The following is a 26,001-nucleotide window of genomic DNA, read 5'->3' on the forward strand; positions in this document are numbered from 1 at the left end:
AGCTCAACTTTGGTACAGTCTGTGATTGCGTCTAGGATTTCTGTCTTGTTTGGATTCTCGTCTAACATCTAATCAAAATATCCAACTTCATTACAGCTTTATAATACAGTAACCATATAGAAAAGCATTGCACTAAGATGCAGGGAACTTTCCCCTTTATATTCTTTGATTATTCATTAAATATTAGTAAACAAACTTGCCCTATTTTTCATCAGAGAACATCGTCTCAGTTACCCAGCAACCCTCCAAATGGAGTGTTTCATGAGTTGTTATATAAGTGGATAAACATATAATTTTCTTTTGGCTATTGTGTAGTGCCTACATTGGTGCACTTCCCTTCAGCTTAGAATGCAGGCCGTGTGTACTGGTGAACTGCTCTATCGACAGAGGAGCTATATTTCAGAAAAAAAAACATTAAATATAGGATCAGTCTCCTTTTTCAAGCAAAATCAAAGGAGGGTAGATGAAATCTTCCTTCAGCTAACATCACTGGAAAAAAAAACAGATGTTCTGGCATCGATAAATAGGTGTTAGTTGGAACTTACTGTGTGTAAAGTTATGCCAAGGTTCATGCATCAGAATAATGTCATTTGGGATATTTTGAGAAGATGAAAATGTTCTTATAAATTGACATTCTTTCTTCTAAAATGAAAGCTGAGATGTTTATTTTTCTGATTCATATTCATATATTGTATCCATGAATCTGTATGTAGGTGACTATTTTATAGTCCTATTACACAGGGTCTGATGTCAGCAAGCCCTAGCCATGGCTGCTAACATAATCACCCATCAGCAAAATGTACAAGTACTTGATATTCATATCATTGCACCAATTCAAAAACCATGGCAATTCCCAGAGTTAAAGTGCAGCATGAAAAGTCCTGCTAAGAGTGCTAGAAGCTCCAGTCCATTTGCTGATTTTAGTACCAATGAGATGCATTGAGTCAAGAGAAAAGAGCCATTTACATCAATATATTTTACAAAAGAATGTTATGCTTCACTTTAGTTTGGATTTATGAAGTCCATTTAGAAAAAAAAAATACACTGCCTATATTACTGAGTGTATAATGAAAATATCAGGACTATTTACTGACGCCAACATTGTAACAATAGATGAAATGTCCTGTCTCAGTAGTGTCAAGGGATTTGGCTATAAAGACTAAATCCATGATACTGAGATCCATTAAGCATGATAAAAAGGCATGTTGGAGACAGTCTCTCCAGCTGCTGGAATCTGAAGCTGATGGCACTTCCTTCTTACTCTCTTCCCCTTTAAAAAATGGGCTGATTCTACAATGTAAATGATTCCTGCTGAGAGACTGAGAGATCAAACCAGGCAGATAGACAAATCTACATAGCTTGGGAGGCGTGCTTGTGATATTGTTTGGCCAAAGGAACACTTGCTCAGTTATACCAAATATCTGACAGCAAATGAAGTCAACGTATTTGCATTTTCCATGTTTGTTATTTATCAGGTTTTTCCTAAGCCAGCAGTCCCTCTGCCAGGGGAACACTTGTAGCCTATCTACTGTATGTATGTGGATGCTTCCTGCCTAATGCTACTTTGTCCAGATGACTGGTGCTTCATTCCAACAGCCTGTTGCATTTTGAATATTATCAACGTTGGTACTTCGCTGGTTTTCCCACAAGTAAATTCCAGTCTTGATGGTAGATTGATGAATTTCCCTTCTTTATTCTGGCTTCTGAATTCATTCTTTCCAAGCCCTTGGAATCTTCTGGTCCAGTTGAGATCCGCACAGAGAAAGGGTCAACCTGCATTGCCGCATATGTGTAGGGGTCAGCTAATCTATGAACAAATGTGCTATAGAGTGGAAATTGTGATGTTCTATTCTATTCCCTCCCAATAGATTAGGAAATATCCTTAGATAATGATGAATGAAAAATTACCTAATAACTGATATCATGGAAGAATATAATGAGTTCTAAGCTATCTACCAGAGAACACATTTGGCTCCTTTATTTGAAATTCATTGATTCAATGTTTCCATTTATTTAGTATACATTCTTACTCTTCACAGGCATCCATGAAACAGAAGAAACCCCCAAAAAATGAATGTCATAAAAAGTTAGAACCCCAAAGTCCTCCTGCACAAGTAATAGCAAAGCATCAACCCTTCCCCCTTCCCATTCCCCTGATTTGTTCAAATACAATCTCTAGCAGTTGCATCACAGGTAGTGCAGGTAGGGTAAAAATGTTCTTATGGCAAAGGGACCAAGAATCGATGAACATTGAATGAAAATGATTAGCCAAAAACTAAAAGTGTCATAATAAAAACATTTTAAGCAGTGAGTAATTTATTATCAAAGTATGTATCCATACACAACTCTGAAATTTGTATTTACCCAGAGAGCCACAAAGCAAAGAAAGAACATGAAAGTTATTCAGAGACAAACATCGAAACCCCACCCACCCCCCGTTCAAAAAAGAATGGCATCCCGATCACCAACCCCAGAGGCTCCCACCCCCACACAAAACGAAACAGGAACATTGACTCCTAAAAAACAACACCTCCCCACACAAAATACTAACAGAATATTGACCCCCAAACACCCTCCCCTTGCACAACAAAATGGAAAAGGAACAGGCAAAAAAAACACAGAATATGAAAACCACAAGTCTGAAAAATCCACAGTCCATAAACACATTAGTTCAATCCATAAACGCAGAACCACGATACCATCCTACACTATCACTGACATCCATCGAAAGAGAGGGACACTTCATGAGGCTGAGAAGCCTACCCATCTGCCACAGTGAGCCACACAGCAATAGGCCACTCACCGACTCCTTCTCCAGCAGCGATCCAAAGGAATGCAGTCAGCACTGAAGCTTTGTCTTGCCTTCTGGATTTGCCTCGATACCTCAGTCTTCTTCAATGCTTTAATCGGCAATTAATGGATGCTGCAAACGGCAAAACGGAATCATGCACCGTCTCGAAGTTCCTTTGCATTGTGGCCATTCCAAGTACACAGTCGCTTCCCAGAAACAGTACAGAGCCAGCAAAGTGCTGGATTACTCAAATGATCTCCAAGCTGTAAATCACAGACTTAACAGTCCTAGAAGATCATTTAAGGTGAAAAACAAATGCAAAAGAAGTAAAAATCTGTTTTCATTTGCTATCTGGAAGATGTGCACCCCCAAAAACTAATAGAGGCAGATTCAATTTTTAGCATTCAAAAGGAGCTAGAAGAACCTAAGAGGAAAGGATTCACAGCCTATTGTGGAGAGGGTAGGGAGTATTACCCGTATATTGAGCAAGTACACAGTCAATGGGCCAAGTGGCCTCCTTCCACATCATAACCATTTTGGATTCTGTGCTATATGGGTATTGTTTCATCAGTTCAAATCTACCACCTTTCAAACCTTCTCCTCAGCTTTCTTTCTCCAGTCCTGCCAAAGGGTTTTGGCCTGAAATGTCAACTGTTCTTTTTTCTATAGATGCTACCTAGCCTGCGGAGTTCCTCCAGCATTTTGTATTTGATGTATTGTTTCATCATTGTTGACTTTAGAGTTCAAGTTAATTGAAAAAAACTTTCATAAATATGTGCATTAGCATTACACATTTCTTTTAGTTCTGTATCACTGTTTCTTTCTAATAATAAACCATTTGCTCTCTATACTTTTATATGTGTTTGTAAACAGTCACATAAAAATAAATTTAAGTAATGACTAATTAGGCTCTGGAATGCACTGCCAGGAACTAATAGAGGTAGGTCAATTTTTCGCATTTAAATAGGAGATAGTATTCTAAAAGGAAAGGATTTGTAGGCCATCATTCCTACAGTCCTGATAGATAAGCTAAGGAACATGGACCTCTCTACCTCTCTCAGCAATTGGACAACAATCTCCCTCTCTCTCTCTCTCTCTCTCTCTCTCTCTCTCTCTCTCTCTCTCTCTCTCTCTCTCTCTCTCTCTCTCTCTCTCTCTCTCTCTCATGAAATTATGAAAGGGATAGAGAAGATAGGGGCAGGAAAGTTGTTTCTATGGATAGGTGAGACTAGAACTAGGGGACATAGCCTTAAGATTCGGGGGTATAGATTTAGGACGGAAATGAGGAGGAACTGCTTTTCCCCGGACAGTGGTGATTCTGTAGAATTCTCTGCCCAATGAAGCAGGGGAGGTTACCTCAGTAAATATATTTAAGACAAGTTTGGATAGATTTTTGCATAGTAGGGGAATTAAGGGTTATGGGGAAAAGGCAGGTAGGTGAAGATCAATCTATGGTCACATCAACCATGATCTTATTCAATGGCGAAGCAGGCTCAATGGGCCAGATGGTCTACTCCTGCTCCTATTTCTTATGTTCTTATCACCCAGGAGATGCCCTCTTCTCATTGTTACCATCAGGAAGGAGGTACAGAAGCCTGAAGGCACTCACTCAGCAATTCAGGAACAGCTTCTTCCCCTCTGCCATCCGATTCCTAAACGGACATTGAACCCAAGAGCACAACCACACTTTTATTATTTCTGTTCTTGCAATATTTTTAATTTAACTATTTAATATACACATATATATACTTATCATTATTTATTTATTCATTTATTTTCTTTCTATATTTTCATGTATTGCATGGTACTGCTGCAGCCAAGTTAACAAATTTCACAACACATGCTGGTGATTTTAAACCTGATTCTGATTCATTGTTGGGAGGGCAGGGAGCGAGATCAGATGTATTACCTGTATATTTAGCAGTTGCATAGTCCAAGGGCCAAGTGGCATCCATCCATATAATTACCATCTTTGATTCTATAAGATCACATAAAATTATTCCATCACTGGCTACTGACTGGCAGACCACAGTTTGTGTGGCTTCAGAGCTGTGTTTCAGACATGGTTATAAGCAGCACTGGAGCCTCACAGAGGACTGTAATGGCTTCCTTCCTGTTTACCCTGTATACCTTGGACTTTAAATACAACACTGAGCCATGTCATCTGCAGAAATTTTCCAATGATTCAGCAATAGTTGGCTGTATAAAGGGAGGACTGGTGGAGGACTTTGTCAAATGGTGCAAGCTGAATCATCTGCAGCTCAACATCAGGAAGACAAAGGAGATGGTGATGGATTTTTGGATAGACTAAGCCTGTACTGGTCTCTGCTAATATTGATAGTGAGGATGTGGATGTGGTGAGTACCTGGGGGTATACCTGGATGACAGACGAGTGGAGCATCAACACAGAGGCTGTGTACAAGAAGGGCCAGAGTCATTTCTACTTCCTGAGGAGACTGAGGTCCTTCGGAGTATGTAGGCCTCTCCTTCACATGTTCTACCAGTCTGTTGTTGCCAGTGGTGAGGTGGTGTGCTGGGGCAATGGCATCAACATGGGTGATGCCAACAGGCTCAATAAACTGATCAGAAAGACTGGCTCTGTTATAGGAGTAAAACTGGACACATTGGTGGCTGTGATAGAACAAAGGACCCTACGGAAAATCTTGCTGATTCTGGACAATGTTTCTCACCCTCTGCATCCTCCTTGGCTGAACAGAGGAGCACTTTCAGTAATAGACTAAGACAACTGCGCTGCTCCAAAGAGCGCTGTATGAGGTCATTCTTACCCTCGGCCATAATGCTCTGTAATGAGTCCACTCGTAGCCAGGGAAGTGATGACCCCCCTCCTGTTAGACTGTTTGAGGCAAAATATTTTTAATTCTTTCTTTGTTCTTTTCTAATATTTATATATTTGTATATCTGTGCACTTGTAATGCTACTGTGACATTGTAATTTATTTTGGGATCATTAAAGTATCTATCCACTGCACATAATGCCTCTTGAATACGTATCTTTACAACTTCTGAAATGAATCAGAAGCAGAAAGTTTATTTAGAAATCGGGGTGTGTAACTTCAGGCTTCTATACCTCTTTCCTTATGTTATCAATAAGAAGAGGGCATGCCCTGGGTGGTGGGGGTCCTTAATGATGGACTTTGCCTTCCTGAGGAACCATCTTGGATACTACAGAGGCTAGTACCCATGATGGAGTTGACTCATTTTTCAACTTTTTGCAGCCTGCGCTGATCCTGTGCAGTTGCTCACCCCCACCCCCATACCAGATGGTGATGCAGCCAGTCAGAATGCTCTCCACGGAACATCTGTAGATGTCTTCGACTGTACGTCAGATAAACAAACAGCAGATAAAAGGAAACACAGGGCACTGAAGATACTGGAATCTGGAGCAACAAATAGGCTCCTGGAGGAACTCAGTGGGTTAGGCAGCATCTGTCCAGATGAAGGATTTTGACCTGAACTATCCACTATTCATTTCCCTTCACGAAAGTTGCCTGACCAGCTGCGCTCCATCGACATTTTTTTTGTTGTTCCAGACTTCAGATACATTCTAATTTTGTTCCCACTAAGTTAGTTGGATACAATAGAGGCTTGAGCATTTGTTATATACTTTGCAATTAGTAGTTTAGTTTTAGTTAAAATGTGTGCATGCTTCATTGCAAATTCATCTGTGCACATTGCATTACTTGTAATGACCCCAGTCATGAATGGATCATAATTACATACCAGATGTGCCATTTGTGCTCTATATCTTGGAAAATCATTTTAATTATCTCACCCCCTGTTGTTAAAGTGCAACAATGTGCCATCAGTGAAGCAGTCTATCATTTATTTTGAATGGAAATAAAATTTCAGTTTTTTGATTTCAATAAAGATTGCATCCCTTATAAATGATAGATATATGCCATAAAAGAAATTTTCTTTTCTCCTTTCTAAGTCACATACAGTCGTTCTAATCTTTAACGCTTTTAAATAAGATTTAATCATATTATCTGCAGAGCCCTTTCAAATCCTGAATCTGCTTCACTCAGACTGATCCTGGAAAATTATCTTTTGCATTTGATTCTTGGAATTCATATGACAGTGCCGCAGTCAATACAGATTTTAGCTGGAGATTTCTTGGAGCAAAGACAGGAGGATGAATTGCTTTTCAATATGTCCTACCTTGGAACAATTATAAACCCAGACAAATGCATTCCACAGTCATTGGAATGTCTTTAAGGTAAAGCATTCAATTATTAAAGTGGCTAACATATATGATGTATTACTTGAGAGGGTATAGTTCTTCCCAAACTTTCAATGTGACTCTGGGCACTTAGTAGGTTATTATTAACGTTCTTTCACTGATCCAAAATAAAGTACTGCAAAACCCGAGGAAATCTGCAGATGCTGGAAATTCAAACAACACACACAAGCAGGCCAGGCAGCATCTATAGGGAGAAGATCCTGATTAAGGTCCTGACGAAGGGTCGGCCCGAAACGTCGACAGCGCTTCTCCCTATAGATGCTGCCTGGCCTGCTGTGTTCCACCAGCATTTTGTATGTGTTGTTTAAAGTATTGCAAATTCTCATTTTTATTGTAAGGTTGGGTTGGGATTCTGGCATTGTTATTTTGGTAGGAAAGAATCTTGAAGGTGATGGAACTACCATAAAGTAGTTCTGCTCTCTCAATTATTGTAATGAAAGAGAACTTAAGGAAATCTTGCACACAGTATCAGATTAATATGTGTTAGGTGGGACAAACAGAAATGTAAATTGTGGGTGCTGGAAATTTGCATAATAAAACTGACATTACTCTAACTCATTTTATTCTCCTCACATTCTCATCTCTCCAGATCCTCCCAGTCATCTAAACACTAGGGCAATTTACAGTGCCCCATTAACCTACCTCCCCCATACTTTGGGGATGTGGGAGGTAATTAGAAATCCCAGACATGCAAAAATCCACAGCCAGCAATATAACTTTGGGATGAAATAATGGCTGATGAAATAAGGCAGCTTTACTTGCCTTATCGCTATGCTGATCTTCAGGCAAGCTATCACCTGCAGAGAGAGAAATTAATGTTGTAAGTAAACCGGCTGAACCGTTAGGATTGGTCATCAGAGCAAGAAAAGTACAAACGGAGGGAAAGCAGAAAGGAAAGGCGGTGATCAGTCTGAAGATGAGAAAGATTAGGTGATGAGAAGCATGAAAGTGTAATTCAAAAGATAGCTGAAAACCAAAGAATGGTCCTTCAGGAGGTAACGGCACCAACTGCCGAATTATTGTCAACAGATGGAAAAAAGCTGGGAAAGCTGATATGTGGTACTGCTGAATTCAGTTTTGAATCTGAAAGGTTACAAAATGGTTCATTGAAAGACAAAGTGCTATTTCTTGAATTGTGTCAAACAACAGAGGCTTAAGGGGGGATAACTGGGCCTCAAAGTTGAAGTGGGGTAGATGTAGATCGTAAAGTCTAGCATCTATTTGGAAGAGATTAACAAACAATTTGCTGGAAGAGCTCAGCAGTTAAGCTGCATTAGTAGAAGGAAAGGAATTGTTGACATTTTGGGTCAAAAACCTGTAGCAGGACACTTTTTGGAAGGGATATTTGTTTCCCAAAGTGATTTATAACAAAGCAAAACATTCCCCTAGAGATCTGTTTCATTAGCGGAATTTTATGAAAATTTAGTAAATTAGACCAAGTGAATATTTTGATATTAATCTTAAGTGAGAGACGTGTCATTGCTATTATATTTAAAAAGAAATATATATGGAGAGCACTAAAATAATTAATGAAAGAAAAGTGCCTGTGTCCCACTAGTTGGATGCAGGTTTAACATGATAAAATAAATTCCTGGCAAGATTCTCATTGCCCTCATAAAAAAAAATTATTTCTTGTCACACAGCCAAACAAAGACAAAGCATAAATCATATCAGCCTCAGAATTTAACTTCTGCATGCACATTGGGGAAAATGAAACTGAACATTTATATCCTTCTTGGATCTCTTCTCTGGACGGAATTCCACTTCAGGAAGCACTGCCTTGACTTTATTCACTCAACAGCTGTAAAATGCACAACGGGTTGATGGAAAAGTTATCCTGTATCAAAGTTATTAAAATAAAATTTTGCAAAGTAAATCTGAGAATGTTAGTATGTAGCTAACTTCTTCTATATTGGTGTTATTCTTCAAATAAATGTAAAAACTACAAATTTGATGTTACAATGAAATTTGTCACAGTACTTAATCTGACGGTAGATTTGTGCATCTACTCAACTCGACTGCCTTCACTTCTTCAGAAGATGCTCCAGGTCTCCTTAGAGCAGGAGAATACATTGTCCACTGAAGACCTTTGGAAATCATTGTGCACTGCAGGGACTGGAATGCATCCTGAACTGGTAAGTTCATGCTTTAATTTGGATATTGTTTTCTTATATATACTGATGGAAATAATATTACCTCTGTAAATATGTAAATAACCCTCTTTTAGAAAAAAAAGGTGGTCCTACTAGCTTAATATCCACACTAATTAATTATTACCTGTCAGTTACCTTATAGTGCCTTGTGAAAGTATTCAGCCCCCAGCCCTTTGTTCACATAAAGGGGTATTAAAACCAGGGATTTTGATAAATTTAACTGCAACATTTTATTTGTGAATCACGTGCTCCTTTTTCACAGCAGAGCCCAAAAATCAGGGAAAATTGTAAAGCATGAAAAACTAAAAACTCAAAGACTGAAATGTCAGCAGTTCAAAAGTATCCATCCCCACCCCCCTCCCCCTGCTCAGTAATTAGCTGAACCACCTCTTCAGCTATTACAGATAGTAGTCGTTATGGATAAGTCTCTATATGCTTTGCACAACATGATGGAAGAAGATTTGCCCATTGCTCCTTGCAAAATTGTTCAAGCTGTGCCAGGTCATTTGGGGAGCAACAGTGGACAGCACTCTTGAGGTCTTGCCAGAAGTGTTCGATTCAGTTAAGGTCAGGACTCAGACTGGACACAAATTTTCTTAATTTGAAGCCACTCCGTGTTTGCTCTGGAGGTGTGCCTTGGGTTGTTGTCCTGCTAAAAGAGGAACTTCCTCCTCAGTTTAAGGCTTCTGACAGAGACTAGCATGTCTTTATCCTGTATCTCTTTGTATTTAGCAGCATTTATCTTCCTATCAATCCTGACTAGATTTTCAGACCCTGCTTCTGAAAATCATTCACATGTCATGATGCTACCTCCACCATTCTTTACAGTAGCGATGATGTTACATGGATGATGCACAATATTAGATTTATGCCATACATACCTCTTAGTGAGGAGGCCAAAGAGTTCTACTTTTGTTTCATCTGACCACGAGACCTTTTTCCACATCTTTACAGTATCTTCTAAGTGATATTTTTCAAAGTCTTTACAGGCAATAATATGAATTTTTCAAACAGTGCTTCTTCCTTGACACTTTTCCATTAATAGCCTTTTTGAGCAAGGCCTTAGAGATTGTGAAATTGTGAACTTCATCTCCAGTTGTAGCCATTGACTTCTGCATCTCACTTAGAGTGACTGTTGGCATCACAGTAGCCTCTCTTACAAGTGCTATTCTTCTCTGGCAACTAAGATTATTGAGGGGCATCCTGACCTAGATAGTGTGACTGTAGTTTCATATTTTTTCCATTTCTTCTCGATGGACTGCACTGACCTCTGAGTGCCTTTGAAATTATCTTGTACCCTTCCCCAGATTTATGCTTCTCTGTTATCATTTCCCAGACTTGTCTTGAATGCTCTTTTCTCTTCATTTGTGTTAGGTCTGTTGAAAAACTACCATACTGTTGGACCTTATAGAAAGAAGGGGAATTTATTCTTATGAATTCATTGAAAACAGGTGATCCTCCAATTTTCTACATCAACAAATTGGGTGAGTTGGCAAGGTAATATACAGTATTGCACCTGAGGAAAGTTTACATAGTAATTACAAAGGGGATGTATCCATTTTCAGCCTCACAATTTTGGTTTTTAGCTTTTAGCAAATTGTTGACAGGCTTTGGAATTTTTCTTTTGATGTAACATGATGTAACATTTTAAAATGTTTTGGTGATTAGCTCACAAAAATCCTAACTTCAATATATTTTAAATTTAGAAAATGAGACAGTAAAATGTGGAAATAGTTGTTGGGGCTGAAAACTTTTCAAGGCACTGTACGTACAGCCTAGCATCACATTATGGACATACAATCAATGTGTATAAGCTAACATCAGGACTATCAAATTCATCCAAGTAGTGTTGCACTTTAATTATAAGCAGCAACAACTGAATTTATTGCGTTTTTAAAGTTATTATTGTGTTCTTTACATGTTGTATTATTGTTCATGCTGCATCGGATCTAAAGAAACAAATATTTTGTTCTCCTTTACACTTGTGTACAGGAAATGGCAAGAAACAATCTTGAATATTGAATCTCGACTTAGTGTAGATTCAACATATGGAAAGCAATTTGAATCATGGCAATACGTGTCTATAGGACTCCTTTGCAAAGAATAATAATTAAACTGACTTACAAATACTGCAATAGATCATTTGAGAAGATTTAATAATTTTAATAGGATGATTCAACTTCTGGAGCAGCCAATTCAGAGCTGGGGTTTTAAGACATATTTAAAAGTCACTGGTTAAATTTCAAATTCAGCTGAGGCAGTCACAAATGATTAATACTTAAGCTGCTGAATAAACAAAATTCCTCTCCAGTAATTGCAGTGAGTGCTAAATGCTTTCTGTAAATTCCAAACAACAAAAATTCACAATTTATTTCAATATATTCTGCTGATTTCAAATTAACATGCAGTGCACAGGGAGTATTGCTGCTTATAATTAAAGTGCCATACAACTTGAATGAATTTGCTAATCTTGGTGAAGATTAAACAGAAGTTGATTTGAAGTAAACACTAGGTGGTGCAAAGAAAAATAATCTGTAGTCAGATTTTAATAAACATATGTTGGGACCAAGGGAAGTGGTTGACAGGCAACCACTTTGGTTTTGCCAGCAAGAGCTCTGCATTACCTGAACATTCGGGCTTCAGTTCAACCACAACTTGCATCTGTATAGTGAGAATTACATTTCAAAATGGTCCAAAGTACTTTGCAGTACACATAAAGAAATAAGTGTCCTAAAACTTAGCAGAAGGGGAGGTTGTGGAGAAAAACCTGAAGGAATACAAAGGGAATAAAATGTTTCGAAGCCTAGTCCAGAAATACAGTTCAAGTACATTTTGTAGGGCACTGTGAGAAGATGGGACACTCTGCTCCACTTGGACCGCAAAGAAATGAATGGTGTCTTCTAGACCTGGGTCCATAGACTGCAGCCTTTTCCCCGAAAACTCTGTACTCAACATCAGTCGTACTTTCCAACTTAACTTTTCCTCAGGTCTGAACCAGGCTATTGGACCCTGATCTTCTGAGGTCCTCACTTGTGTTCTGATATGAAACCTCCTAACTTCCAAATACTGGCTAGCATGAGCACCTGGAAATAATGAGGGGGTGTCTAACCCTATTCAAGGTATTTTCTGGTCTGGCACTGGGTTATAATCAGGGCTTTGGATTAATGTAAAGGTGTGTCTTGAAATTTACCAGAATCCTTTAGACTGATAACCATTGCATTGGATAGACCAATAAGCAATCCTTTCATGTTCTCTGTTGTTGTGTAGATCAATAACCTAACTCTTTCTACTCCACTCTCAGTCTCGAAGCAGGATTCTGACGCAAAACATCAGCAGATCCTTTCCTCCCAAAGACACTGCTTGACCTACTGAGTTCCTCCTGTAGAGTGTTTATTGTTAATAAAATAGCAGTTCTAAGTACAGTGCAATCTCCCAAACAGCAGGACCATTAATGGCAACTAATTTTTCATTGGTCGGTAAAGATGGCATTACGACTAGAACGCTGTTTGTCGTTCTTCGCAAGATGCAATGAGATTGTCAACATCCCCGTGCCTTGGCAGATCTTAAAAAACTCTATATTGCATAGGAGTGTCTGTATTGGTTAGTTTAGGGTCAGTATGGGACAATGAAAGTCCCATACCAAATGGAAATGGTGGCTGAATGAGATCCCTCAGGTGACTCTGCCTCCATTTCTAGAAAGCGTGTGGCATGACTCACATGGAGCATTGAAAAACGAGGTTTCTTCCATCATTCAGCAGCACTGGGTGAGCGGCTGAAGATACCAGAGCTGAAAGTGGAAGGACAGAGAGTAATCAGTAACTGGGGAGGGATCCTGACAAGAACAAGAGTGGGAGTGAGTGGCCAGAAGTCACTGTGAGGAAGGGGAACAGCAGAGAATAAAGAGAGAAAGGAAGAGAGAAGAGCTAAAGGACAGGGAGTGAATGGAAAGATCTGCTCAGAAGGGTTGGAAGCATTGGAGATACACTTAAAGGAAGGAAGGTGGGGCTAAAACTGGGAGGATGAGCCTAGAGAGAGGACGTGGGTGATATTGTGTATGTATGCATATCTGGCAAGTCCGTGCAGCATGTCTGTATGTCTTGGATGTCCTTGTCAGTGACAAGAACGTACTCTGTTATGTCAATGTGACAGCAAGTGTACAAAGGTTAACCCTGCAATAATAAATTCATCTTAAGAAATCTTCGGCTCCTCAGAACTGGAATAAAAACAAGGTGTCCTCGGTCCTGAGGGAGCCCTAAGAAGAAAGTATATTCAAGACAGAGCTACTGAACATTTATGTATATGACCATGAGAAACAAAAGCTCCACTTATCTTGCCGTAGGGCCTGGCCTAAGAACATGAAATTCTTTGCTACCCATCTATCAAAGAGCAAGAACATGGAACTGGAAAACACCCACAATTGATACAGGGTTTTGGTCCGGGTCTGGGTTAAAAGGGTGAGTGGTGGTGAAAGTGAGTGCTCCTCCGATTGATGATGACATGATGTCTGCTGACTCTCTCCACTTGCTGTAAGAGGAAGGTGTGTGTGATCTGCTGAATTCACCTCAATCACCTGATAAGTGACACATTTTACAGACCATTACATTTCCATATTGGCCCTGGATTTTCCCTTTTTGTTTCTCCCTCCTGGACTTTCCATTATTGCAGTGTATTTGGAAAGTAATGTATAATTACAAAGCGTATGTTTAGGCTTGATGGGTCATCTGATCCTTCCTGAGAATCATGGTCATGTTGAAATTGTAAGCCTCCAAAAACTGACCCATAACATCCTTTGATTGGACAGAACTGAATATTGATCTATTAACAGTCGAGCATCAGCCTGTTTAATGTTTTCAGCAGAACTGTTCATTTTGACATAAAGCACAAATTCCAGCCTTGAATAAATGAATCAAAGTCAGGTGGTATTAGTAAAATGTGTGAAGAACAGAGATTTATTTTTATCTCCATGAATAATGTCTGCCAGAGCTTCCACACTGATGGAATCCTTTCAGATTTCCAGCTCTCTCCATCTACCGGTTGAGATCCAAGCTTTCAGCTAGTCATGATGCTGAAATATAATAAATTGCATCTGTTGCCAAAGAAGGGCTTAAAGAAAAGCAGTAAATGTGAAATGATTGCTGTACTTCAGTAATAAGGCCTTTGTTAACTTCTGAAAAGAATCTTGGCATTCTTCAAAACTGAGCATGTTTTTCATTAGTTTTCAAACATTGAATATTATGGTAGAAGATCAGACAATAATTCAACACTGCACAGAAGTTCTAAAGACAAACCCAGGTTATGCACATTGATAAAAGAGTGTTGTGTATTTGCTGAGAGTGCTGTAAAATCTTTGAATTATATGCATAGAATTTAAATATGTCTGTGAGCCTTTCATTGCATTGAAGTAGAGGTCTATGGTGAAGGTGAGAGAGTCTGAGGTAGCAAATGAAAACAAAATTACCCAGCAGCAAAAATAAGATTAAAGCTGGACATCTATCTTAATCAAGAGGCATTGGGGTCCATTTTAACTGTAATCATTTTACCTGCAGTCAATGCTGAGTGTGAAAAATTCATCTGCAACCATCTGATTTTGCTGATGTCCAGTTAAACCCTTCCTTCTCCTTGCTTCATTGTTTTCTGTGTTCCTCTCAGCTAGAACCTGGTGATAATTGTTAGCATCTTATCTAGCATGGATGGGACTGTTGGGCAGCAGGTAGTTCTGCTGCTTCATAGCTTCAGCGACCTGACCTCTGTACTGTCTGTGCAAAGCCTACATGTTCCTCCTGTGACCCCAGTGGTTTCCAATAAGTGCTCTTGTTTTCTCTCATCTCCCAAAGATGTGTGAGTTGGTAGGTTAAATGTCCATTGAAAGTTGCTCCGAGTATACAGGTAGGAATAGTGGGAATGCGGAGAGAATAAAATGGGATTGGTATAAATGGGTGTCTGATGGTTTGTTTAGACTAAATAGGCCAGAAGGCCTGTTTTTCTTGTGTGAGCTATTTCTTAATAATAAAGGTGACGAACAGCCATAAGCTCAGCCTCTCTTCCCCGTCACAAGAACAAGGAAGGTGAATGGCATTATCTGATGCAGATTACAGAAAGACTTTAACTTCAGTGGATTATCACTCTATGCAGTCAACCTTGTTATGTTTTGAAGGACACCAAACAAAAAGGGTTCCCAGAATAAAGCTGTTACTTTCAGGGAGCATGGATAAGGATTGTGGATTTAATTCTCATCCACAAGCATAGCTCCAGGAGCAGGAACCTAGCTAATTGTTCCACTTCTGTCAGTCTGGGCACTGAGGGAAAGGGTACTAATTCGATAGATGTCCCAGCTGAGATCAATTAATTCAGCACACATTAAAACTGTGGGGCTTTGTACTGCTCTGGCAGTCCACAAATCAATACAGATGTTTGAATAGTCTTTGACCTGGAACTCTGGTTCTCTTTCCCCAGATGCTTCCTGATGCTGACTGACGAGGTGAGTGCTTCCAGCGTTGTCAGTTTTTAGCTCAAGATCAAAGAATGAGAACAGTTGTTGCTAATTTTGAATATCTGTCTTCAAACATCTGACTGCAACCATTTCTACTTTATCTCAGGTAAAATCATGCTAAAACTCGGCTGATTACATAGGATGTGGTAGTTTTGGAATTGCATAGTGGGGACATTGCAAAATATTTTGATTAACGGGAATGACAGATTACAACAGTATTAGGCAGGAGATAGATTGGGAGCAGTTGTTATTGGCTTAGTTGACATCTAACGTGGGAATAGTTTATAGACCATCTGATCAGGATTCAGAACTGCCAAGCTCCAGTGAGGAAGAAAGACAGGACGACAAGTTTCAGGAAGCTTGGATGATGAGAGATGTTATATACATAGACAAAAAGAAAAAGAGAGAATATATAGGGTGTAGGAATTGAAGAGAGATGAGGCCCTTAAAGGGGATAAACTCAAACCTCAGAAAACAAAGAGTTCAAAATATTCAATTTGAGAGTTGTGACCCTATGGAATTCTCTCCCATAAAAGGCTGGAGTGGTAATTTCCAGACTCAAAAGGCATTAAGGGGTATGGAGGTAGCTCAGGAAAGTGACATTGCGATAAAGGATCAGCCATGTCATGATTAAATGATGAAAAAGGCTTGAAAGGCTAAATGGTAAAATAAATGGACTGCACAGGAAAGAGATAAAGATAAAAAGTGAAGTGGCAGTTTCAAAAAGAGAACTAATCTGCATGGTGTTGATGAAAAATCCAATAATGAAGAGAGTGACATCAGAAGTGAACAGCAATTTAAATAACATGCAATCTGACAGTGGCTTGGCTGTTTCTGTCATTCTGCAAAATGAGCAGCATTTCGAAGGTACAGAACAGAAGCCTGTGCATATCCAACCAAGAACTCATACTGGAGAAAAGATAACTCCTGTGGGAAAGACATTCATAGCAATGAAATACAACAACCAACAAGCCACATTGGGTTTGTATGTGTTTAAAAACAGGAAGGCCATGATTGGCTGAGATGACTACAACTTGATTGGAGATCTATCCTCCATTTAAATGCTGCATTCCTTGCAATGAAGCCAACTGAAAGCAAATTAAGAGAAGTGCATTGATGTGACAGTTGCATTCATATTACACATCATGAACTGCTGCCCAACAGAGGGCAAATGTGCATTGGTGCCAACTTTTGTGCTTCTGGTTAGAAAAGATACTGGACCAAGGAAGAACTATGCTGCTCAGAGGAATCATGAAAGTGATGAAGGCAGTGGTCTGACTAAAACAGTTTTTGTAAACAACATACAGTGGTGCTAGAAGGGTTGTGAACCCTGAAGAATTATTTCTACATAAATATGATGGAAAATGTGATCAGATCTTCATGTAGGTCCTAAAACTAGATAAGGAGAACCCAACTAAATAAACAACACAAATAAGATTATACTTGTTAATTTATTTATTGAGAAAAATGATCCAATATTACGTGTATTTGTTGGTATGTGAACCTCTAGGGTAATCCCTTCTACAAAAGCGGAGTCAGGTGTTCCAATCAATGAGATGAGATTAGAGATGTGAGTTGTAGAGGTAACCTGCCCTATAAAAAAAACACACCAAGTCAGGTTACTGACAGAGCCTGCTCTTCTCAAGAAAGATCTCTTTAAGTGCACCATGCCTTTTTCAGAACAGCTTTCAGAGGACCTTAGAGGAGGTATTGTAGAGATAATGGAGGAAACTCAGTACTGTTGCTACTATCCATAGGAGTGGGCATCATTCAAAGATCACCTCAAGAGGACAATGTGCAATGCTGAAGGAGATGAAAAAGAACTCAAGGGTAACAGCAAAAGACCTGCTGAAATCCCTACAACTTGCTAACATCTCTGTTCACGTGTCCACTCTAATAAAAACACTGAACAAGAATAGGGTTCATGGAAGAACACCACAGAGGAAACCACTGTTCTCCAAAATACAGTTATTGCACATCACAAGTTTGCAAAAGACCACCTGGATGTTCTACAACACTTCTGGGACATTGTTCTGTAGACACATGAGACAAAAGTTGAACTTTTTGGCAGAAATGCACTTGCTGTGTTAAGAGGGGAAAAGGCATAAAAACTTTAACCCATCTGTGAAGCATGGTGGAAGGATCATTACGGTTTGGTGCTTTGCTGCCTTGGGGCCTCGGTAACTTGCAATCATTGAAGGAACAATGAATTCAAAGTTGTATCAAGACGTTTCACAGGAGAATATCAGGGCAGCAGTCCGTCACCTGAAGTTTAATAGAAGTTGGATGATGTAGCAAGATAATGATCTGAAAGACAAGAGCAAATCAACAACAGAATGGGTTAAAAAGAAGAACAATCAGGTTTTGGAATGGCAAGTCAAAATCCTAACCTTAATCACATAGAAATATTGTGAAAGGACCTGAAGCAAGCAGTTCAGGCAAGGAAGCCCACCAACATCCCAAGGTTGAAGTGGTTTTGTAAGGAGGAATGGCCCAAAATTTCTCCAAGCCAGTGTTCAGGACTGATCAACAGTTACTGGAAGTTATTGCTGTACAAAGGGGTCCCACCAGCTACTGAAAGCAAAGGATTACATACGCTTACCATCATATACATGTAATATTGGTTCATTTTTCTCAATAAATACATGAACAAGTATAATTTTTTTGTGCTATTTATTTAATTAGGGTCTCTTAGCCTAGTTTTAGGACTTAACTGAAGATCTGATCAAATTTTAGGACATATTTATACAAAAATAGATAAAATTCTACAGGGTTCACAAACTTCTAGCACCACTGTAACTGAGAAAGTTTCTAATATGTTAACCAGGCAATTACGTGCAAAATGTGGCTTGGTTTGAAGCTCGAGGAGAGTTGATGGAGCTTCAAGGAAGTTGCAATTATTCCGTTTTTTTGAGTATAAAGAACCAATGTATACTCTGTATGCACTAAGGTTATTGCATGAACTTCAAATGGGAAACAAAAGTTGCTTATAAAAGTAGATGCAAAGACCAAAGCCCAGCTGGATGAATGGAAGGCCAAAATAAAAAGAGTCAATGGAGATACAAAACTTGAGGATGATGTTGTGGATGAGGAAACCAAGAGGAGAGATCAGATCATGAAGGAAGCAATAGAGGGATTAAGAAGAGAATACTCCGGCGAACTAAATGCACCTTCCCAAGATCAAGATGTACAAACTAGAAGAAGAAAAAAGAAAAGAGAGAGGAGGATGACATACCCGTGTATTTACTGCCCATGGCACTGCTGGCATTTAGGGCAGCAATGAAGGTCCTCCATCTCTGGCAGTAGCTTCCTATTAGTTTTCACTACTATCAGCCATGCAAGTCCCAAGTAGAGACTCAGGAATACCGGTGCAGTCAGATGTAGAAGGATTCTTTACTGTTGTTTCTGTAACAGTTTTGTTTTACAAGTCAGGGTTGTTAGCCCTGTGTTGAACCCCCAAACCTGGAGGACCAGTGGATCACTCTTAGTCTGTCCTCCACCCTTTGACCTGTTTGGCATGGGTGATCTTGCCAAGAGCCAAAGCATAAAGCTTGGACTTCAGCCAACCTAGCTCTCTGGGTCATTGGGGCATGCAAACTTCCAAATCCCACAACAAGGTTGTACACCTCTTAGAGGGAGGATGATCTATGTGCTATGGAAATAGTAGAACACAAATGAGACCTAATTTCTCAAAAAATTAGCCAATTCAGTTATTCACAAGGAACAAGAAGGTAAAAAAGGAAGGCAAGAGAAAGACAAGAAGCTGAAAATGAGGGACGAAATAGAGAAAGAATGCGAGCAAGAAAGAGAAAGGCATGAAAGAGAGAAGGAATGTGAGAAAGAAAAAGAGCAGGTTAAAGAGAGAAAGAAGCAGGGACCAAGAGAGAAGCAATGATTGAAGTAGATCCAGAGAGAACAGCTGAGAAAAAGAGAAGAAAGTTGTCCAGATCTGTCAGAGCCTCTTCCTGCAGTTACAGAGTCAACTCCTACAACCACCACGTAGGAGGTGCCAGAACCTGAGATGTCTCACCTACCAACCAAAGTGACCCACCTAGTCAGAAAGATGTTTTCCCAGAAGAGCAAGAAAGCTTCCACAGTGATTAAATCTTTTGAAATAAATGGGACAATTTAAAAATCTGTATAGTAGTTGCATTATATTATGTTAAAACATTCAGATTCATTCTATATTGATTTGAAATTTATAGCTAAACATCATATTTAATATTTCAGTAATATTTGAGTAATATTGTAAGTATATTGTCTGACTTGCTTTCTAACATTGGTCCTCTGAAATGTACACCTCATCCAGTTTCCAGTTACAATGGAAAACCATTGATTAAGGATCTCTTTAAAATCGGAATCTCTACCTTCAGACCTTTTGTTTTTTGATGTTCCTTGTTGTCCCTTGCATAATGCCCATTCTTCTCGCAATTTATCATGCTAATATATCCCAGCATGCAACAGTAGATGTTGACATTCCAGTTGTCTCTGCCAGCTGACAGTGAGTAGTGTTAGGCCGTTGGCTTTTATCTTAGTCCAGTAGGATAAATTTTCAGATAGTTTCAAATCTTTCCGTGACAGTGGTCTCAAAAAAATTTTTAAAGTCAAAATTTTTAAAAAAGCAAAATTATCAAAAAACACTGGTTTTTGAATTGGTGTCTGCCAGCCCAAATGGATAATATAACACAAGCACATGAAATTGATGCATCTGTCCACTCTAAGCACAGTGTAGTATCTAATGGCCACACAAGTGCATGTGACTGACTGGCATAGTGTCCCAAATTTAAAAAAAGGGAAATCTGACTATTTTCTTGATCTGTTTTTGTTCTTTAAGAGTTGTCCCAAATAAGTAGCTACTCAATTAACCAATGGCCCAATTAACTGGAATCCACTGTACATTTTTTTTTAAAGTACTATTTGCATTTTTACAAGTGGATAGAAATGTAACAGTATTCCATCACTTGGCACTGAAAAATTTTGGGGCAATGTTTGTTTGTTGTAACTCAGTAAGAGTCTTGTTTCAACTTCCATTCCTTCCACCAACAATACTTAGGCTTTAAAATTCCATAAGATTTGTTAGCAGGCACTGAGAGATGAAATTCTCACATCAGCTATTCTCCAATTAAGAAATTGATTTCAGTCAATGAGCTCATTATCAAAATTTCCAAAAATAATTTTGATGAGATAATTTCTCAACATTAAAATTCAATACATATAAAGCCTCAAGGACCAGTTACAACAGGGAATTAAATCTTGGTTATTATTAATATGGTATGGGGAATGAAAGAGGAGGTTGCCATGTACTTAAAGGGAAGTAAAATATGCAAATTGTTTATGAGCTTCTGATATTGTAAATGATGAGACCTACAGGCTCCTTCACCTTAACCGGTTTATTCATTAGGAAGGTGAATTTTACATGTCAGTCACCAGTCTGTGTTAGGCTCTAAATGAGCCAAGATACTGTACCAGGCCTTAATATCCCATGAGTAATACATCGCTTACTGCCTAGACTGGCAGAGGCCAAGGGGAGATCGAATGGAGGTTTGGATGTTTACTCTGGAAAAAAACGGTACTTCCTGTCTACCCTATCTATGCCATTCACAATCTTTAGAAGAGTAAACAGGAAGTGGAGTAGAAATGTCTTCCAAGACAGCATGCATTGAAGGTGAGAGGGAGTAGGTTCAAAGGGGATGTGAGGGGTAAGTTTTTACTCAGAGTGAGGTGGATGTTTGGAATGTGCTGCCTGGCATGCTGATAGAAGCAAATACATGAGAGGCTTTTAAGAGACACTTTGAATATGAGGAAGATGGAAGGATATGGACATTGTGCAGGTAGGAGGGATAAGAATTTGTTTTTTTTAATTTAATTTTTAGCTGGTTCTTTGATAATAAATGTACTTCAGATCTGACACATACCTGTGAAATGTGCCATTTGCATCAAATCAGTTGTGTTAGGCAGCCTGCAAGTGTCGTCACACTAGCTGGTTCAGCACAACATTGTGGGCTGAAGGGCCTGTTCCTGTGCTGTACTGTTCTATGTTCTATATTCTATGCCTGCAATTCTGAGTTAATGACTCTGGTGCTGGATGTGGATATTGTGGGGATTGACGTGCATGTGAGAGAGAATAGATTGTAGAGATAAAAGTGAGGGAATGAGACTCAGAGAATGGGAATAGTCTAAAAATAGGCCTTGACTCTATGGGCCAAATAGCCTCCACTGATGCTGTATGTAAATAAGAGAAATAATACACTAAATGTAAAATATGTTAGATAAAGCTGGGCTGTAGCTCAAATATGATGCCCTCCTGGTCATACAGGATTTGTGCACTTGTTTTCTGCGGCATGGTAGTGTAACATTTCACACAACACTTTACAGCACATGTTGTGTGATCCAGCTTCAATGCCACTCCTGTCTGTAAGGAGTTTCTATGTTCTCATGTGACCATGTGAGTTTCCTCCGGGTGCTCTGTTTCCACCCACGTTTCAAAAAGCCGTACGGTTAAGGTTAGTGAGTTGTGGGTGTACCATATTGGCACCGGTAGTGTGACGACACTTTGCAGGGTGCCCAGAACAATTCCTGGTGATCTGGTCTGATGCAAATCATACGTTTCACAGTTTCTCAGATTCTAAGTACATTTACTATCAAAGAACGTATACAGAATATGACCCTAACATTTGATGTATGTGTGATAAATGAAGCTAATCTAAGCATTTCTGTCGATAGTAACAGCTGCTGGGTGGTGGAAAAGTATCAGAACAAGAACTGAAAGTGGAGAGAAAAGCAAATGTAATGAAAAGGACATGAAAACTTCAAAAATCTTAACAGTTTATAAGTTCATCAGAATTCTTGAGTGATTCTTTTCTTAATAGCTATAACTTTGTTCATTTATATTTTATTACATATAAATGGTTGCGTCATTGCCAAGGCCACAGTCAGTGAATAAATTGAACTCTTTCTATTACCAAGGAAGCAAAACTGCAATGTGAATTTTACAAAGCTGTGCTTTTATATTTAGACTCATCAGTTTATGATGACAGAGTTGGATCAGTTCAATGATCCCATTCTTCCAGCACTTGGAGTTTGGAGAACCAGCCCTGAGGGTATATCCATGCTTAAACTTGCTGTTACTTCACAGAAAGCTCCAATATCAGGGATTTTTTTTCCAAAAGATCTAAATGTTATTTAAATGTAGCCAAACACCTATGCTCTGTCTGCTAGAAAAAGTGGGATCTCCCAGTGGCCACTCATTTTAATTCCAGTTTCTTTTCCCATTCTGACATGTCAGTTCATGGCCTCCTCTTCTGTCGTGATGAGGCCACTCTCAGGTTGGAGAAGCAGCACCTTGTACAGTATTCTGCCTGGGTAGCCTCCAACCCGATGGCATGAACATCAATTTCTCGAACTTATGGAAATGCCCAGCACCCTTCACCTTTCCCCATTCCCATTTCCCTCTCTCACCTTATCTCCTCACCTGCCCATCAATTCCTTTGGTGCTCCTCCCCTTTTTCTTTCATCCATGGCCTTCTGTCCTTTGCTATCAGATTCCCCCTTCTCCAGCCCTGTTTCACTTTCACCAATCAACTTCCCAGCTCTTTACTTCACCCTTCCCCACCTCCCAGTTTCATCTATCATCTTGTGTTCCTTCTTCCCCTCCCCCCATCTTCTTAACCCGACTTTTTGTCTCCAGTCCTGATGAAGGGTCTCACCCTGAAACACCCACAGTACTCTTTTACACAGATGGCCTGCTGAGTTTCTCCAGCATTTTGTGTGTGTTGCAGATTTTCTCCTGTTTGTAAATGCTATTCTTACTGTACTGCTTGTGTTGTTTCCAACTTGGGATCATTTTTCTGAGATTCACTATGTTTTATTTTCTAAGTGAAACCTATGAATTAGAGGTCTCTTGATACTATCCCATGTCATTAACCCTTGGTTGCCTTTATGTTTTGCACAGCAGCTTTTGAATACTTGACCAGTCAGGTGTATGCTATTCCTGGGGGTAAAGGGTGATGGTGGGCTTGCATAGATTGGGTGCCATAAAGTATATGAAGATGCCTTATGTTATCATTTCCCACCTTTTAAATTAAACCACAGTCATTCAGAGTTACACGTTGAGTACTGGGTGATCTCTTTTGACTTCATTTAGGTCTCTTTTACTTTTGAGTGGTAGACAAATGGTCATTTACTGTTTGTGTGTCTAAACCCAGTTCCCCTGGGATGGCAGGTTTTCTCCTTGAAGTAGTGTGGTCCCAGCAATGATCACACTCTGCCCAAGTGTTAGGAAAGGAATTCTATGGAGAGACAAGTGACGGCAGGTACTAGAAACAGGAGCCTCAATCCTGATGCAGAAGTTTGACCTGAGGTACCGACCATCCCTTTGTCACCATACAACTTCTCAACTTGCTGACTTCTTCCAGCAGTTTATTTCTGGCAAGGAATTTCATGCACAACTCTGCCACCAATGAGGTATAGAGGTATGTCCAAATCAGGGAAGTGCATAACTTGGAAGGAAGCTCAGAAGTGAATGTATGTGTGGCACTAAGGTCAGAGCTCCAGCGACACAAATTCAATCTTAACCCTCAGTACTGTCTGTGAGCAATGGATCTTGGGACCTAAACCTTCTTGCTGTTAAAAGTCTGGACTAGGAAATGGTGTTAAACTAATTTTGTAGGTATTGTGAAGGATTGCTGACATAATTCCACTCCACAACTCTTGAGATGGCAGATGTGAAATGTGGATTAAGAATTGAAGAAAGGGCTTGTGGTGGTAAGGAGGAGCTCACAGTTTTGGCAGGACCTGAAGCAAGCAATGTACTTCCCATTAGCAAAGCGTTCTCTTTGCTGCCCTGGCAACAATTCAGTAGCAATTCCAGATGAAATATGAATCACTGAAGGATGATAGACAGCTGTGGCAGGATTTGGAGACTATCAGCTCCTACAAAGAGAAACCAAATAAGATAGATAACAAGAAGGTTTCGCTTTCAGATGAACAGTGTCTTTTATGTTTGCCTTGACTGTCAGAACATGGAGGCTCTTTCATGAACTCCCACAGCTCCTGATGGCCATGTGATTGCAGTCTCTGAGCGTGTGGTGAGATCATCCTTCAGGAAGGTGAACCCACAGAAAGCAAATGGCCCAGACAGGGTACCTAGCTGAGTATTGAAGACCTGTACTTATCAACTGGCTGGAGTGTTTACTGATAACTTTAACCTCTTGTTTTGTCAGTCTGAGTTACCCACCTGCTTCAAGCAGACTTCAATTTTAGCAGTGCTTAAGAGGAGTGTGGTAACCTGCCTCAATGACTATCATCCAGTATTACTTGCATCCACTGTAATGAAGTGCTTTGAGAGGTAGGTGATGAAAAATATCAGCTTCTACCTGAGGAGTGACATAGATCCACTCCAGTTTGCCTACCATCACAACAGGTCAACAGCAGATGCTGGAACCTCTGGACAGTGAAGATGTCATTGACCGCAGCTTGGCATGTAGTTCTATCAATCCCTCAAAACAAATCAATAAGCTCCTAGACCTGGGCCCCGATACCTTCTTGTGCAAGTAGATCCTCAATTTCCTCACTTGTAGACCTCAGTCAATTCAATTGTCAAAAACATCTCCTCCACAGTATCCACCAGCAAAGGTGCACCATAAATCTGTATACTTAGCCCCCTGCTCTACTCGCTTTATACTCATGATGGCAAGGCTAAGTGCCATCATGAGTATATTTAAGTTTGCTGATGACACCACTGTCATCATCCAGATCAAAGGTGGTGACAAATCAGCAAATAGGAGGGAGAATGAAAATCTGGTTGAGTGGCGTCACAACAACAACCTCTCACTCAATGCCAGCAAGACCTAAACAAGTAATTATTGATTATAGGAGGAGGCAACTAGAATCCCTGAGCCAGTCTCACTGGGGGGATCAGAGGTGGAGAGGGTTAACAACTTTAGACTTCTCAGTGTTATCATTTCAGAGGTACTGTCCTACATCCATTACAACGAAAGCATGGTAGCACCTCTACTTTCACAGAAGTTTGTGAAGATTCAGCATGTCATCTAAAACTTTAACAAACTTGTATAGATGTGCATATTGACTGGTTGCATCACAGCCTGGTATGGAAACACCAATGCCCTTGAATGGAAAAGCCTACGAACAGTAGTGGATACAGCCCAGTTCATCACAGCTAAAGCTGTCCCCACCATTCAGCAGATCCACATGGAGAGTTTTCACAGGAAATCAGCATCCATCATCAGAGACCCCACCATCCAGACCATGCTACCATCAGGAAGAAGGTGCAGGAGACTCGGACCCGC

The 26,001-nt window shown here is 39.7% G+C and overlaps 1 long non-coding RNA gene across 1 annotated transcript in view; it reads left to right on the forward strand.

The window, feature by feature from the left end:
• The first annotated feature begins 8,942 nt into the window (after positions 1 to 8,942).
• The window catches only part of LOC140734459 (uncharacterized), a 134,303-nt gene continuing 117,244 nt past the window's right edge, over positions 8,943 to 26,001 (forward strand). The window contains exons 1-3 of the long non-coding RNA XR_012100546.1: positions 8,943 to 9,186; positions 10,579 to 10,688; positions 15,658 to 15,682. This is a non-coding gene — a long non-coding RNA (uncharacterized lncRNA). The remainder of the gene's footprint in view (positions 9,187 to 10,578; positions 10,689 to 15,657; positions 15,683 to 26,001) is intronic.

This window comes from Hemitrygon akajei, chromosome 10, assembly GCF_048418815.1.
Source record: "Hemitrygon akajei chromosome 10, sHemAka1.3, whole genome shotgun sequence".
Lineage (NCBI taxonomy): Eukaryota > Metazoa > Chordata > Chondrichthyes > Myliobatiformes > Dasyatidae > Hemitrygon > Hemitrygon akajei.